Consider the following 17,006-nt stretch of genomic DNA (forward strand, 5'->3'; position numbering starts at 1 on the left):
GTTATTGTAGGGTCTTTAGCTTAAAATATAAAGTGATTTGAGACAACTGTGTGTGTGATTTGGTGCTACATAAACAAAATAGATTTGAACTGAAAATTTTGTTGAAAATTGTCATCTCAAACCTTCTCTTGGCTCAGGTTTTGGTTTCCATTTTTGGTGTCTTCTTTCTGACACATGATAGCATTTATCTCTGCTAATCATCGACCCTATGTGTTTTTATTCTGAACAATTCAACTCCCATTTTCCATGTGCTAATGTATTTATATTTGCTTAACTACACTTCTACAGGAAGCTATGAGGTAGTTCAACTTCACTATCCCACCAAAATGTGGTAGGAATTCATCTATTAATTTATTTTTATTTTCACTTCTGTCCAATGTTGTAGCAATACTGCATATCATTTTTCCTTTAAAAATACCTGTCTGTTAGCCTTGGTGTCATCCTAGACAGCTTACTGTTCTATAAATCTCACATCAATGATCTCACCCATTCTGCCTATTTCCATCTATGCAACAACATCCTTCTTTTTCCACCCAGTCTGCATCAATTCTTGTTCGTAGGCTCGGTACCGCTCACATTGACTATTGTGCTTCTCTCTTGCATGGTCTCCCTCAAAAATGACCTCCAAAAATGACCTCCGTAAGCTTCAACTGGTTCAAAACTCTGCTGCTCGCATTATTATCAGTAACCCCTCCACCAGCACATCACCCCTCTCCTTCAGGAATTTCACTGGCTTTCACTGGCTCACCCAGTTTAAATCTCAACTCAAAACATTTAAGTCTGCATATTCACTGTGATCGTATTGTTCATTTTATCTTGTGCACTTTTAAATAAAATGTATTATTTATTTATTTATTTTTTAAGGTTTCTCCCAACTAAACACTGGACCTTGGATAGATCATGTCTATATTTATCTGTTGGTCCAGCACCAATTCTGGACATCTATACGATATCCAAACTAGAAGCCTGCTCCATCTTGGAGATGTCTGCTGATCACTCTTCAACTGTCCAAAAATGACTAATGAACAACATCACCCTGTGCAGTGGTTAAACTTCGGAACCAAATATCATGTGTCCAGACTAACTAGCTGACCGATGTGTTGTTGAAAGTTTCTGGTTGTCTTGATAACCCTACCTTTACCACTCTCATTGGTAATACAGTGATCCTTCGCTATAACATGGTTCACCTTTCGTTGCCTCGCTGTTTCGTGGATTTTTTTTGTGCAATTTTGCATGCTTTTTGTTTGTTTGTTTGTTTTTTACAGCGCATTGTGTTCTGCATCCTGGTTGGCTGTAGACCATTGTCAATCAATCTCCTCCTTGTCGTATCTCCTGTCCAGCACAGAATGCGTTCATTTTGTCAAATTTACATAAATCTTCGATCGCTAGCAGTGTGACTCTGCAGTGCTGTACTGTATGTTTGTAAGTTTTCTCCCCAACAAACACAACAAGGTCGACAAAACGTTTTGCACCGTCAAAGACACCTGCAGTAGCAACAAAAAGGCAGAGGAAGATGCTAAACATTGCACAAAAAGTTGGACTTCTGGACATGCTAAAGGAAAGTAGAAGTTACTGTATTTTTCAGATTACAAGGCTCATTAAGTGAAACAAAACAGTCAGATATGTCAAACTTTACTCAACTCATTCTTCTTGCTTCTTCTACTTCCATACCATTGATCCATTAATGTTTAATTCTCTGGCAGCTGCTCTATTCTCATGTTCTGGACCTGAAAACAGGGTTTGATCTTTGGTTTCATTCTATAATACTGGACTTATTTTTTTCTATGAAGGCTTGAGGGTATTTAAACAAGAGATAAAGGTGTGAAAATGTTCATACCTGTCTGAGAAAAGTGTATAAAGTGTGTAGTGAGGGGTTTTACAGCCTTAAAACATCTATAATAATTGTAAAAAATAAAGCTGGCTACTTTGCTTTTACCTATCGTGAGTTATTTTTAGAACATAACTCCCTTGATTAACGAGGGACCACTGTAACTGAAATTGTGGAAAGTTTATTTTGGGTCACGTTTCTGCATGTTGCAAATAGTGTGGCTGTGAGGCTATAAAATTGACTTTAAAGTTTAAGACATCTTAAACAATCACAAGTCATCAGTGGTTCAGAACAGTGAGAGAACTGCATGGATGCAGTTAAAGCTTTTCTCAGTATTAGCATCAACAATGCGTGCTCTTGTAATCACAAGTCAAACTAAGCATATATCACACTAAACAAATAGCAGTATGTGCATCATGCCTTTAGAAAATATTGCATGTGAGCGATGATGTTAATGATAATTGGCCTACTAATATACTAAAGAATTTGAAAAAAAAAGTGATAATGATAATGATGCATCATTAATGGTATAAGTTTTCTTTTTTATATAGCAAGCCAATGTTACATTAACTGTTTCCTACACTTGTATCCATTTCTATTTAAGAGTTTAAGTGGAAGTACGTGGAAGAATGATCAAATATTTTGCTTTCTCATGGCCCATATGGAAACAATTAAAGAGATGCATCAATTCTTTTGGGAGAAGGCCATAAAATGAACACATACTACTACTACTACTACTACTACTACGACTACTACTACTACTACTACTACTACTAATACTAATAATAATAATAATAATAATAATAATAATAATAATAATAGTTATAGACAAACAACAGAGGCAATCGGAGAAATGTATGAAGTACGCAGAGATTACCAGTTTTACTTAAGAGGATAAGTTATCTTTTGGTCGGAAATCTAAATTGTTTAGTTAAAAAAATATGTAAGAATGTCGGTTCCTGGCCATTTTCCAAAAACAGGGCACAACAGAAAACAGTTTTGGAAACACTGCTCTGGAATGACTCTCTCCAGAGGCACTCACTTATGTAGGTCTTTTATTCACATTGTTATTTAAAGGATTGGATATCAAGAAAGCATTATGTCTAGAATGAATATACCCAATGTAATAAAATACCTTTCTTCACAGGATCATATTATAGTAACTTTAGGATCTTGGTCAAATAATTATTTTATACATTTATTAGCGTGAGAATGAAAGCATAGCAAACAGAGACAGAGAGACAGGCGAGGACACTGAAGGAATTTTGCTGAAAGCTGCCTGGCCTTAAATGCCTCTGATCTTTTCAGCGTGGGAAACGGACATGTTGGAGATATTTCTTCCCAGACCTTCATAAATAACGGTGGATTATAACGCTCTATTTTTGTTCCATTTCTCTCTCCTTCTTCTTAGAGCTTCTCGTCAGACTCCCTTTCAGGCAGAAACTCTGTTGCTATGGTGATTTCAATCGCTGTTATTGCTACAGCATGATGAGGGGGATATGCTGGTGGAGCGGGAGATGCAATATATTTATATTCTCGAGCATTTACAAGCAGATGTCTCAGCCAGCATTTATTCTTCTGCTCTCTCTATAATTGCAACATTCCAGATCAGACAGCAACACTGCAGGATGTAGAAATGAATAGGTAAAAAGAATATTAACCTATTCTCTAAGACATGAATTCATAAAACACTGGCCCTGCAACAAACTGTGGCAACCACTGTTGGGGTTGGTGAATTACTCAAAAAAAGAAATTACACATTACTCGTTACTTTTCTTAAAATACAGTAAGCTACTTAATTATTCACCAGAGAAAGTAATTTGTTACATTACTTGCTACATTACTTGTTACTAGGGATGGGTATCGTTTAGGTTTTATCCGATACCGGTGCCAAATCGGTACTTTTGAAACGGTGCCGGTGCTCAAACGGTGCTCGAACTGGTGCTTAAAGAATGGAGAACACAAAATTGGTCCAAAAACCTCTCATATTCAGCTGGTTTTTTGTAAAAAGATAACAATGTTAGCCTTTTCTGCAGCTATGGGGCATATATGGTATCACTCTTAGCTGGAAGCAGTGCTTAAACAATGGAAAAAATACAAACTTTGTCCAAAAACCTCTCATGTTTAGCTGTTTTCCACTTTTTCTTTGGTCATTTTAGCCTTTTTGGCCAGGGTGAAGGGAGCATCTGCCATCAAACAATAAGGCAGCCGCATGTAGCTATGATGATGTTTGTCATAGCTACATGCTTGATGTTTGCTAGTTCACCTTACATGCATTAATGTAATAACGTGGTTAGCCTACTCAACGTAAATTACACACGAACAACATTAAGCTACTCACGCAGAGAAGAACGGCTGCTGCTGCCATCCAATACGGCGCATTTCTCAGCTTTAAAAAAAAACAACGCTATGCGTCGCCAGGTGTTTCATCAGTTTCGAGGTGTTACCTCCTTTGACAGCATCACAGTATCAGCTTAAAGCACTTGTTGCAGGCTGCTGAGTTTGCATATTTTGCTGTGAAGTACAGCCAGACTTCTGACCGCTTCGCCTTGGGCATTTTTAATCTGTAGCTCTGCATAAAAGAACGTACGTACCTGGACCCGCCTATTATCCTCGGAAACGTAAAATGATTGGCTAGAAGTGTATCACAGCTCAGGAAAAAAAAGCACCGAAATAAAGCACCGAAATGTGCGCTGCTTTTTGGTCTGGTTACTACCGTTTATGTCAGAACCGGTGCCATCATGGCACCGGACACCGGTACCCATCCCTACTTGTTACATACTTTGACCGGAAATGCATTGTCTCATAATACCACATATCAAAAAATAATAGCTTTATTTTAGGCTTTACTTATCAATACAAAGCAAAGTTGACAACCAGCCAAAAGAGGCTTCAAAGTGTTCACCTCAACGATTCTGCTTTAGAAACATGAAAAGGTACAAAATTCCACCCAAGATTCTACAAAGTTGACTGTTGTTGTGTTAGCAACACAATGCAGTTGTTTCTGTCCTGGATACAGTTTGCTTCTTGCCATTCTGCTCTCATCCTTTTGTGTAATAAAAAGAAGTAATTTCCATATCCACTCTATAGACTGTGCCACTATTTTCCTCCTCTGACATCTGAACTGAAATCTGCTGATTGTGGTGCTAGTGCAAGTGGAATTAATAAGTGGAACCGATAAACAAGCAGACTAACAAAACCAAAGAATTGAACTAGTGGGAACTGTTTTCTACAAGAACTGGTTCTTGATTCCCATCCCTACACACCAGTCAAGAATTATGTCCCAAATACCCCCTTCCCAAGATAAGGACAAAATTTGTGATGCTATTCTACATGCACATAACTACGTGAGAAAGTGATTTTACTATTACTAAAGTGATATTATTAAAATATGTGATCAATACATAGAATAAGGGAATTTGCCACTTGTCACACTTGTAACAAAAGGTAATTAGCCATCAAGACACTCTGGCCCTTTGTTTCAGCCAACCCCTCATTGTCACAAGGTGTGGGGTAGGTTGGCCCTGTAGTTATCAATGAGGTTTCACAAAGAAAAATGTAATAAAAAAACAACAACAACTATTTCTTTTTTTCAGATCAGAGAAACCATACGATGCTTAAAGAATACAATATTATCAACATTACTCTGACTTGGTCTCTGTTTTAAGTCTTGATGCTTGCTCGATAATACAGTTATGGAAAGTTTCTGAGGTCTCCATTTTCAAGTTTCTAATCTTGATCTAGAAACCCTGTACCTCACTTACAAGTCACTTATGACAAATGCATACGCCTGGATTGCCAGGGGTATGATCTTTGCAAGATAAGTTTGTTAGAAGACACATGGAAGCCATACTTCCTTGGGCTGGCTGTTGGTTTATGGCTCAAAACAAACCATTCTGACCACTGAGACAACCATCCCCAAAAGTAAAGGAAAAGGCTGATCCGTGACACTGTGCACTGATTTACTGATGTAATAGTGGCTCTTTTAATTTAGAGAGGTCAATAAATGGGTACATGGGGTGTTTGTTCTTCTTGTGGATGTGTGTGACCTTTGGGTTTGCAGAAAGGTATGAGGTCAATTCAGTAGCTTCCAGCTGAAGGAAGCCTTGTGATTGATCCAAATCTCACTAGCTCTGTCTCCATAATTTTATCACCAGCATGAGTATAAGTAGATTTGTTTCTCTGAGCAAACCAGCTCTTCCCTTCTCCTCTTTATATTACATCACACTGCAGTGATGGAGTTTTATCAGTTCTTTATACTGTACAATGCTGCATTCCTCTTGCTCTAAACTATTTCATTCCTCTTTGGAAACTCACAACCACCTTTCTGTTTACACATATTGAAATAGCCGCTACCAAATTTTTCCCACCCCAGCATCCTGACTTACCCCCAACATCCAGCAGCACTCCACATCCCCTTGCAATGAAGTGGCCCAGTTTCCATGGCAACCCCATACACCAGCATATTATTCCCCTTTCAGAACTCAAAAGAGGATCAATTAGTGATGATGTCATTGCGTCAAGAGAAACACTCAAATCCCGATTTCGATTGCCTGAGAGCAGCCAGTCCCAGCCTGTGTGTGTGTGAGAGAGAGAGGGGTTTTAATGGTACATAGTAATGTAAGTGTAAATAACAGTTAAAAAAATAAAAAATAAAAAGCAAGGTTAGATTCTTCTCCTTGCAGCTCAGGCTGGAAGATGAAGGCAGACTTGGGGTGCCTGAGTCACCACCACTACACACTGTGTGGGAGGCCTGGATGGCAGCAGAATGGAGAACAGGAGCAGAATGAAATCCACTGATTATCAGCATGAGGGTTAGATGAAAACGAGACATGGAACGAAGTAGGAAGCAACATGTCAGGTGCAAGTATCACATTTCTCCTCAAGGAAAAAGTAGCACAAAAATGTGCTCCACGTCAACTAGAGACCTTGCTCTGCCATTTTTCTGATAGTACAAATTGATAAAATAACTCCCATCATAATTTTATAACTCTGCAGCAGCTCTCGCACCTTTTTCTTTCCAACACAAGAACAGAGAATACTGAGGAGATCTTTGGTGAGTTCATTGCACCAGTGAAACCAATAAGCCATGCTAACAGTGCGTGATTCCAGGTTATACATATATTTTTTATTTCTCTCTTGAACTGGATTTGGGTTTGGACTCTTTCTTTTTCCAGTGGACTGACATTTCTGCTTGTTTTTCCATTTTTTGGCAGATGAGCAGAGTTTTACAACAACTGCACTGGGCAAGCCAGTAAACTTGAACAAATATACTTTTAGAGACACTCTTCTAAAGGCTCACTGTGGTGGAGGTGGGGTCTCTGGCTCTGCTACAGTGGAGGGGTGGTGAAGTGGGCTTGAGGGGCAGTGCCAGGGTGGCTGGCAGGGCAGCTGCTGCCACTCAGTAATCAGACTCTCCCTTTTCAGTGATGCTGGGGCTTGAGAGAGGAGCTGAGTGTGGACTGGAGAAGCAGCTGAAAAGAATTCCTAATGTCAGGAAAAAGGAAAAAATATTGTGGCAATAAACACCACAAAACTGTCACCAGAGGCTACGTAGGGTCTATTCATTTCACACTCCCCCTTCTACCTCCAAATGTCATTAGTAAGGAAACTGGATTCCCAAAGGCGTACATAACTGTGTTTTGCAAAATGGATTGGATATTGATTGTGATGTGCAAATGTAGTCAGCGTCAGGCTTCTAGCTTTTTGATTTTTTTCAATAATTAAGTCTGTCTCTAATCATTGCCAAATAGAGGAATGTTTGTGCTGTGGCAAGGTACAACATTTGACCGTCACATGGTTAAAAGCAAAGCATAGAGTGTGATCATGAGACTGATCCCCACACTGTTCCACAAACTTATTAAACTGAGGTCAGTCCATCCCTTATAGCAAAGGCAACCTACGGCTTACAAGGCTCATCTGGTTCTTTTGCTGCATGCAGCTTACGAGCCACAGGTTAGAATTAGAGTTAACCATACATATATACTTTTTTTGTTAGTTTTCACTAGCAGTCAAAAACTAATGTGTACACTTATGTCTGCATTTTTATTTTGTTAAATACGAACAAAATTATTGCAGAAGCTCCCGTGTGTCTGGCCAGAAAGAGAATACCAATGTGTTTGGCAGAAAATGTCTCTTTTGATGTTGAATATTGCAAAGGCCTGCCTTAAAGGGTGTGCAAGGCAGGAGCTAATCACAGCCTCAATTCTATGGATTTGCTCACCCATTCAAACATAAGTGTCAAAGACTGGTTGAAGAAAAAGAAAATGTGCCATCTGTGCAGCAAGTACAGTCGTGAAATTTCCTCACTACAAAATATTCCACAGTCAACTGTTAGTGTTATTATATCTGTGGAGGAGTGCGGTCTGTGGGTCCGCTACAGAGGGAGGGGTGGTGAAATAAGTTCAGAGGGCAGTGTCTGGCAGAGCAGCTGGGACCAATTCCCTAATCATGCTCTGCATATTTCAGTTACGCTAGGACTGGGGACAGAGGAAGAGCTGAGATGGAGGAGAACAATTTTTGTTGTGTAATCACACTGAAAATAATCCATCACTTCCCTGCAAACACCGGCTCTGCTTGTGTGTATATGTGTGTGTGTGTGTGTGTGTGTGTGTGTGTGTGTGTGTGTGTGTGTGTGTGTGTGTGTGTGTGTGTGTGTTGTATTATGTCTGTAACACAATTGTGTTACAGTAACAAAGTGGAAGCAATTGGGAACGACAGAAAAGCAGCCATGAAGTGGTAGGCCACCTATAATCACAGAGCAGGGTCAGCAATGCTCAGGTGCATAGTACACAGAGGTCAAGAACTTTCTGCAGAGTTCATTGCCAGATACCTCCAAACTTCCTGTAGCCTTGAGATTAGCAAAAGAACAGTGCATACTCAAAATGTGCTCATCTAATGCAGCACAGATAACATCTTGGAGAAGCTCACAGCAGTCGTGAGTACTCAGACTATGCTCTTTGAACGCAAAATTGATAACATCTCGTAGAAGCTCACAGCTCTCCAACATTTAGATCGTAGTTTCTTAGTTTCAGTAAAAGAAATGTAATTTTTCACTGTACCAAAACATTTTGGACGATTTCATGCTTCCAACTGTATGTGAAAAGTTTGGGGAGGGGTCTTCCTTTTCCAACATGACTGCCCACCAGTGGACAAAGCAAGGCCCATAAAGACCTGGGTAAGTGAGTTTGGTGTGGAAGAACTTGACTGGCCTGCACAGAGTCCTGACCTCAAGCCAACAGAACAACTTTGAGATGGATTAGAGCAGAGATGGCCAGCCATGCCTTGCCATTCTCCAAGAATGTATATCACCTATCTCCAGCTTCTTGATTAAGGTAACAAGGTGAAGCAGAGTGGTGGGCGTATACCAAGGTCCAAGGTTTTCCACTTCCTGGATGTGCTGCTTGACCTAGGCCTGCAGTACCGTGCCTCCAGCTGCTTCCAGTCATCTGTTTCTGGTGCATTGTGGACAGCTCTGCCACCATCTGTGTCAGTGCTTGCAATGGCTGTTATAGGCTGTGAGTCCAATATTTTTTTCTGCTGTTTGGTAGTGTTGGGCACCAGTGCAGTATTTCTGTGTCACTGTGGGTTCCCTAACACAGACAGTCAGACACAACACTTTTGTTATACTTTTATTTATTACATTACACACTATCTTTAATGATTTTTTTAGACAATGCACAGTTCACTCAGTGTTATCCGTTGTTGCAGCTTCCCTGGCTGCCAGTCCAAGTGGATGTTGCACACCTCAGTTCTGGTGCACTACTACATGAATAGAAGTAATTAGACAATAGCTGGAAGCTGTGCCTTCCTTTGTCTCCTAGCAATGCCCCCTGTTCCTCTGTTCCACCCCTCCCCTTTAGCTGAGGCAAAACCACACCCTGCAACCAATAAATTAAAAAACAAAACAAAACAGAAAGATCCTCTTTAAATTTTGGCTTAAGAGAGGAGGTTTTGCAATCATCATCTGTTGCAGCAACCATTCTTTAGACACTGAGGCCTCAGAGGTGTGTGTCTTGTGTGGAATTTGCTTCCTCCGTCTCATTATGTCTCATTTTTCGAGCCTATCTCTCCTTGTTATAATGAGAGTGTATATAGTCTATCTGTCTCTCTCTGTTTATTTTTCCTTCGTCCTTTATGTCTTTGTGAACCCCAGCCTTATATCTTCCCACTCTGACGTCCCCAACAAATCTGTATCTCGTGGCTTTTCTTTGTGTTTTTGATTCACTTACTCAGTTCCATGTTTGCTGTAACATTTTGGACTATCAGCATTAAATGCTCATTTTGAGTTCGACTCCTGCCTTCTGTCCTTTTGGGTTCAGAATTACCAGCTCACACAGCCAATACATAACCTAATGTGGGAAAGGTCAACAAACATACAAAAAAGACATGTTTATTCTGTTTATAATTGAGGTGGTCCTTCCGAAATAACCACAGCATACTCATCTATATGTGTGGAGTTGTATCTAAATAAAATGCAAAACAGGTAAATCACCTTCACAGAGTGTGCAGTGCACAATCAGTATCAGAGAGGATTAACAGGGTAATAAGGCACAGAGAATGCCAGTCAGACACTGACGAGGGTGGGAAAAGAACAAAAGAGGGAAATAAAAACAGAGAAAATTATATGAAGAACAGGTCTTCAATTAAAACAGGAATCAAACTGAAAGAGGTGCCAAGAAAAAGCTGATAAGGCAAACTGAGAAACACACAAAAAATGGGAGAAGCCATTAAAAGCTACTGCCATTGTCTTTGCCAGTGTTCATCAAATGACTATCGTAATGCCACACCACCTCCTCCCAGTAAACACACCTTATAATCTTGGAATGGGAGGCATAATTAGCCTGTTGCAGGAAAGGCAGCCAGTTACATATAATATAAAATGTCTTGAGCAGCTTTAAACACATAGTGTACTAACACACAGTGTCTAAAATCATCTTACAGATTTTATGACGATTTCTCAAAAAATTAAGAGGATAGACTTTCCAAGATAATTTCCTGCAGACATTTTATAACGTGCAGATTTGTAAATGGACTTTATTAGCACAGCTGCTCACCTGCATCACACTTTGATACATTTATATTGAAATGGTCACGGTCGCTGTCCGGGGTTCTGATCTCTTTTGTTTGAGCTCTTTGATCCGTTCTGATGCCTCAGGAATAACACACACACACACACACACACACACACACACACACACACACACACACACACACACACACACACACACACACACACACTTTCTTCATGTTCCACCACATCTCTGTGTCTCTGTGTAGAATCAGATGAGACTAGATAATTTAACACACCCCGTTTATTCACATCCATCATGTAGAATTGGATTTCAGCTTCCTTGCGCGCATGTGTGAGAGTGTTTGTGCATGGATAAGAGAGAGGGAGAGAGAGAGAGAGAGTGAGAGAGAGAGGGAAGGGGGGGTTGATAGCGAGTGGACTAGTTGAAATGCGCGGCACATTCTTATGTGGAAGACGAGACGAGCAGGCAGCAGTCCTTGGGCCAAGCGACATATCAGCACTTAACAACCGAACAATCTCCACGCACGGCACGGGAAACCTCGTTTCATTCCTTAATCTCTGCCGCAAAAGCAAAATTACCGCATTCTTCCAAGCGGTAATTCTGCAACAAACCCAAACTGCATACCGGCTGGAAGTTGCATCGCCTGGAGCCACCGGGGAATCTTGTATCTTTACAGCTCCGCCAGGCTTGATTTGTCTCCTGTGGTGTGCGCGAAGGGGCCGCGGCGCAGGAGTTCTATTTGGAGCAAATTGATAAAATGGTAAGATTTGCGGGGGGAATTCACGAATCACATTTTAAGTGGTTAAACCTGCATGTAAAGGGAGGAGAATGGAAGTGAGCGTGCCGGGATCTTGCGGCATGTGTCGGATGATCTCAGTGAGGAGGTTGCTTCCTATCAGTGGCTGCCGGCAGCGCGCAGTTTGCACACTGCAAAGGAGAAGGACCATCACTAAGCAATGAATATGAGAAAACAGAAAGACAGGATATTGGAGCAGAAAAGCACCTATGTACAAAATAGCGCATTGTCTATATATTCGTCTGTGAACATGAGGAGTCTTTAATATATTCTGATTAAGTAATTCTTAAAATCAGAATATATTTATATATATTTAAAATCAGAATAATATGCATGAGCTCTTTTATGGATAAAAGAGTTATCCAGTCCTTCCTCTGTTATTAGAGTATTCAGTTCAATTACTCAAAGATAAGATTAATATTATCATCTATCCCATAATTTGGCACACACACATACATATATATATATATATATATATATATATATATATATATATATATATATACACACACACACACGCACACATGCATATGCACATGTGTGTGTGTTTCTGTCTGTCTGAAATCCAGGCCTTTGGGTAAATGCTGTGTGTGACCTTGTAATGCAGCCTGCTGTCGCTGAATAACAATTGCGGCTTCTCTTCTTTCTTTGCCTGGCTGGTTTGGGAGGGTTAAAGCTACACTGAAAAAGCTATTCAGTCCCAGCCGCCTACATCTACACGTCTGTTGTGTCTGAATGATGGCAGAAGATGTGTTTTCTCTCAGAACTTGTGTTTCTTAATGATGGGGGGAAATATGTGTGCATGCAAGTCTGCGTCCCTCTGTTCCGATGACATTATAAAATGCTGTTGAGTTATTTATTTACATCTCGGAATGCTCAGCTGCAGCATCATTCATAAGACTCGCCACAAATGCGATAAGTAATGCTCTGTTTTTCTATCTGAACATGCGTGAGAACTGTTTAAATATCTGAGTTGGTTCATCCCAAAGAAAAAGTGTGTATGCAGTTCTAATTTGTTTAAATTTACAGGTCACATACAGCTCAGCATATCAGAGAAACCACAGAATCCTGTTTAGATTTGCTTGACCTAAGAGTAACAAAAATTCCCATAATACCTCGTGCAGGAAAGTGAGGAGACATTTAGAGTGTAACAGCACAAGTAGGACCAGAGAGCTTTTCTGTCCTTTAGATCTCAGTGATGCTGACATTTAAATGACCCAATTAGCCTTGTTGTGTTGACTGGCCTGATCAGCAGAGGAAAGAGAAGAAAAAGTCAGGCCGGAGAAGGAGAAGATATTAGGCATCAGGCCCAGTCTCAGCAAGGCAGCCTTGTAACACACCCAGTGTCATGCATGAGCGAGTGTCATTTATAGTTGTATTGAGGCGATCCAGTTCCCATGCAAAAGGGTGAACACAATAAAAAGTAATGTTAGTTTTGAAATACTTGCCACATCCATGTCTGCAATTAATGGTATACGATGGTTGAACTGAATGGCAAAGAGAGCACATTTTAATGGCTACACCATCCGATCAAATAGGAGTTTTCTGGATGTGATGTGCATCATTTAATGCACACAAAATCCACAAAATTTTACATTTGAACTTTATAAATTTGACCAAATATGGAGCTGCCAGCAGAGTTCTTCATATTAGTACATATCATTCTGGACGGTAATTGTTGATGTCACTTTAAACAGATTATGAAGAATGGGGGAGGCTTGGGGGTCTGCATTTAGGGGACACATTGAGTAAGGGTTCTGGCAATTCTCCCCAATAAATTTCGAGTATTGGAGACTTATCTTTTCTGCATTGTGGTTTAATTTATCTAAAAGAAAATAATTTAAAAAAAAAAATGTAACCAGGATATGCTGTTGAAATTAAAGGCCTTTCACAATGAAGACCTGGTTATGGTAGCAGCCATACATACACAAAATATTTTAAAATGTAATGTAAATTTCAAGATCTAGATCATGATGTATACGAATGTCCACCACTAAAAAAAAACTGCCTTTAAAAAACATGTAAGTCTCCTTCACTGGGGTCCTTATCATTTTATTTATGCCTATTTGCTAAATTCACCAGTTGTTAGAAACATCATATTAAAAGTTTTGCAAGTTATTTCAAGTCCAAGGTGCAAAGTAAGAAAATAGTGTTTTACCTAGACCTGTCAAAACCCTTGGTGTAACTGTTTAAAGGAGTGTAGCTGATAACTGGAACTGTGACAGAGAAAGGCACACTGAAAGTTTATCCACTATCGTCTTTTTGTTTTCTATGTGTTGTCAGTGATGGCCAACCCACCAAATCATAAGGAATGCAAGGGCACAACTGACACTAGACTCAGTAAAGACAGTGGTATGTATATACACTCTATCAAAATAATTAATCACAGGAAGAAAAATATTATACAGTGAGGTTTCCTGGCATTCTTGATCACTTTTAAATATTAATTGTTAATTTCCCTCATTGGATGTTCTCCCTGCAGAATACAGATACATAAAAGCCTGATTTACCTTTCTGTCCTCTTTTGTGTTTGCCTGGTTTTAGACATGAGCGTAACAAATTGGCACTTCTGTCTAATATCAGGCTGATTTGTTTGGGGAAGTGACCTGCCTGAATGTGCCTGAATGTCTTAATCAATTAACTTATAAACCTCTCAGTTTTGACTGTGGTTACTATTTTGGGGGATTTTTTTGATCATTCTTAGGACTCATGTACATCTCTAGCCACAACACTTGGGCTATAAACTCCAAAAACAGAAATCTACAACTTTCCAAGATAAAATAAACTTTATTAGTCCAAAAGTTGGGAAATTCACATTGTTACAGCAGCAGAAAAAATGTTTTATAGTGCAGTGGTTGTGTGTTAATAACAGCAGGTATTGAGTATTGTACATTGAGATATGTACAGCCTCCAGTGTTTGCATATGCGGTGTGTTTTCACGTGTACATTCACTGCTTAGTTGGTATTTAGACATTTGTCCTTATCCCACTTCCTTCTGGCTCATCCATGGTTATATAACTGCAGTTACAGTCATCACAAAAAATGTAGTGGCTGTATTCAATGAGATTCTTTTGTGTTTTTATTTTTGGTATGCAGGGGTTGCTCTAAATATTGGGAGGTGATCTTTCCAGCTCCCCAAAACGACACATGTGCTTTGCAGTTCAATTCAATTCAAGTTTGTTAATGCTCCAGGAACCTGTAACTGTAAATGACACTGAAGTAATGTTACTATTTCAATACAATATGTTGAGCATAGCATTATTCCAGGCAGGCCGCAAAGCTCAGCCACTATTACAGGAGATCAGCTGATTTTGTTTTACACATCCAATTGTCTGTTTCACATAAGGCGTTAGCTGTATGTCCCCAGTTGCTGCAAATCTGCAACTCACCACCCCATCTCTCTTTCTGTGCCTAACCTTTTAAAACCGGAACCAATGAAATAACTGCCAGAAATCTTTAATTTTTTGATAATACAGTGTTTGTTGAACCTTTAGACAATGTAGATATATAAATTTTAATCTACATATATGATTTTAAATTTTTCTGTGTTTGCAATTTAGTCATTACAATGTGTCATGCAATTTATATCATTTTTGAGGGTAAAAAAAGTCACACTGATGATGTAGAAGTCTCAAAAACTCACAACACACATGTATTAAATATGATACACTTGGCTTTAAAGGGCTAAATATTGTATCTGGTGTCACTGTTTACTCTGAGCTGGGCTTTTGCTGCTCCACTCCATGTCTCCAGCATTCCCAGTATGGATGTGGAATCGTGAGGCGGTGTGTACAGTGAACAGACCCATACCAGGAAATGCAAGTTGCTAGAGGTGCAAATATCACTACGATCTTTTGACTGGTGAACAGTCTTTGACCAGCATCAGGCTCGTGGGTGGCCAAGGCTCATTGATCCACATGGGTAATGAAGGCAGGGCCATGTGGTCTGATTCAACAGACGAGCTACTGTAGCTCAAATTGCTTAAAAAATTAATGCTGGTTCTGATAGAAAGCTGTCAGAATATACAGTACTTACCAGTTTGTTACGTGTGGGGCTGCATGGCTGCAGACCAGTAAAGGAGCCCATGGTGACCCTTGTCCACTGCCAAAAGCACCAACAATGGGCCTGACTGTCAGAACTGTTCCACGGAGCAATGGAAGAAAGTGACCTGCGCCACTAGGCCAGCACACACCCTCTCTGCCATCTTTGTGATGGCAGAGAGGGTGTTCTTCTGTTGAAAACCTGGCACTAGGATGCACTATGGCCAGTGGAGGCAGTGTGATGCTTCAGTTCAATTCAATTCAGTTTTTTTAATATAGTGCCAAATATCCACAACAGTTGCTCCAAGGTGCTTTGAGAATTTAAGAGGAAAAGACCCTAAAATAATAAAAGAGAACAGAGAGAACCCCAACAATCATATAGCCCTACAAGGACTTTGGCGACAGTGGGAAGGAAAAACTGTCATGGCTGTGTGCAGGCAGGCAGGGAGGAAGGACCCAGAATGCATGACTCACTGAGGAAAAGTTGAACTCAAAATAAACAGCTTTATTGCGGGTTGCAGACTGAACAGAAGACTAACTATACTGAGGGAAAATAAACTAACAGGCAGGCAAAACAGGTACTGGAACACACAGCAAAACCTGAGGGTGAGCAGACATTAACGACACGACAGAGAGCAAAGGAAAACACAGGGCTTATATACACTGGGGAGTAACCAGGGAATGGGAAACAGGAGGGAGACACAGCTGGGAGAAATTAGACTAACCAGACAGGGGAGAAGTAAAACAGAACACACTGACATCAGACTGGGACTATCAAAATAAAACACAAAACACAAAACAAATCACAAAGACGCAGACTTGACACTGAGAGGCAGTGGCGGTCCTAGCCTGTTTGGCGCCCTGGGCGAACACTCCCCCCCACCACACACACACATATGAAGAGAGAGAGAGTGTGCATTGTATGCAAACGGCTACCAAACAGCCATGATAATTCGTCATACAATGAGAACAGGACAAATCAACAATTGACTAATTAATATTAAAATCTGTAACATAATGTATTGTTTGGAGTTTAGTCTGTTACTGTTACTATTTTTACCATTTCTCCTTGGAGCAACTGTAACCCGCATAACTTCCTTAGGGATTAATAAATTATTCTGATTCTGATTGTTTCAGGATGACCTGCCATTATCCAATGACACATCTGCTTACCTGCATCTTTTGCTCGTTTTACATAACCTAATAGACCTACACCTTAGCTCACAGATTCACTTTGTGTAGGGTTTATTTCTGGGATTTCACACAACCCAGGATTCAAATCATGAATACATAATGGGCTTGGATTT

At 40.0% G+C, this 17,006-nt stretch overlaps 2 protein-coding genes across 4 annotated transcripts in view; both read left to right on the forward strand.

The window, feature by feature from the left end:
* Positions 1-17,006, forward strand: part of LOC113009434 (pollen-specific leucine-rich repeat extensin-like protein 2) — a 30,564-nt gene that overhangs the window by 12,851 nt on the left and 707 nt on the right. The gene's annotated exons all lie outside the window — the stretch shown is intronic.
* adcyap1r1b (adenylate cyclase activating polypeptide 1b (pituitary) receptor type I) overlaps positions 11,261-17,006 on the forward strand; it is a 34,991-nt gene continuing 29,245 nt past the window's right edge. For 2 of the 3 annotated variants that reach the window (XM_026147030.1, XM_026147032.1), the window contains exon 1: positions 11,261-11,623. The gene's annotated coding sequence lies outside the window, so the exon portion shown is untranslated. Of the gene's footprint in view, positions 11,624-13,942; positions 14,012-17,006 lie in introns of all 3 variants that reach the window. The other variant, XM_026147031.1, reaches the window with a different exon arrangement.

The sequence above is a fragment of the Astatotilapia calliptera genome, chromosome 17 (genome assembly GCF_900246225.1).
Source record: "Astatotilapia calliptera chromosome 17, fAstCal1.2, whole genome shotgun sequence".
Taxonomy (NCBI): domain Eukaryota; kingdom Metazoa; phylum Chordata; class Actinopteri; order Cichliformes; family Cichlidae; genus Astatotilapia; species Astatotilapia calliptera.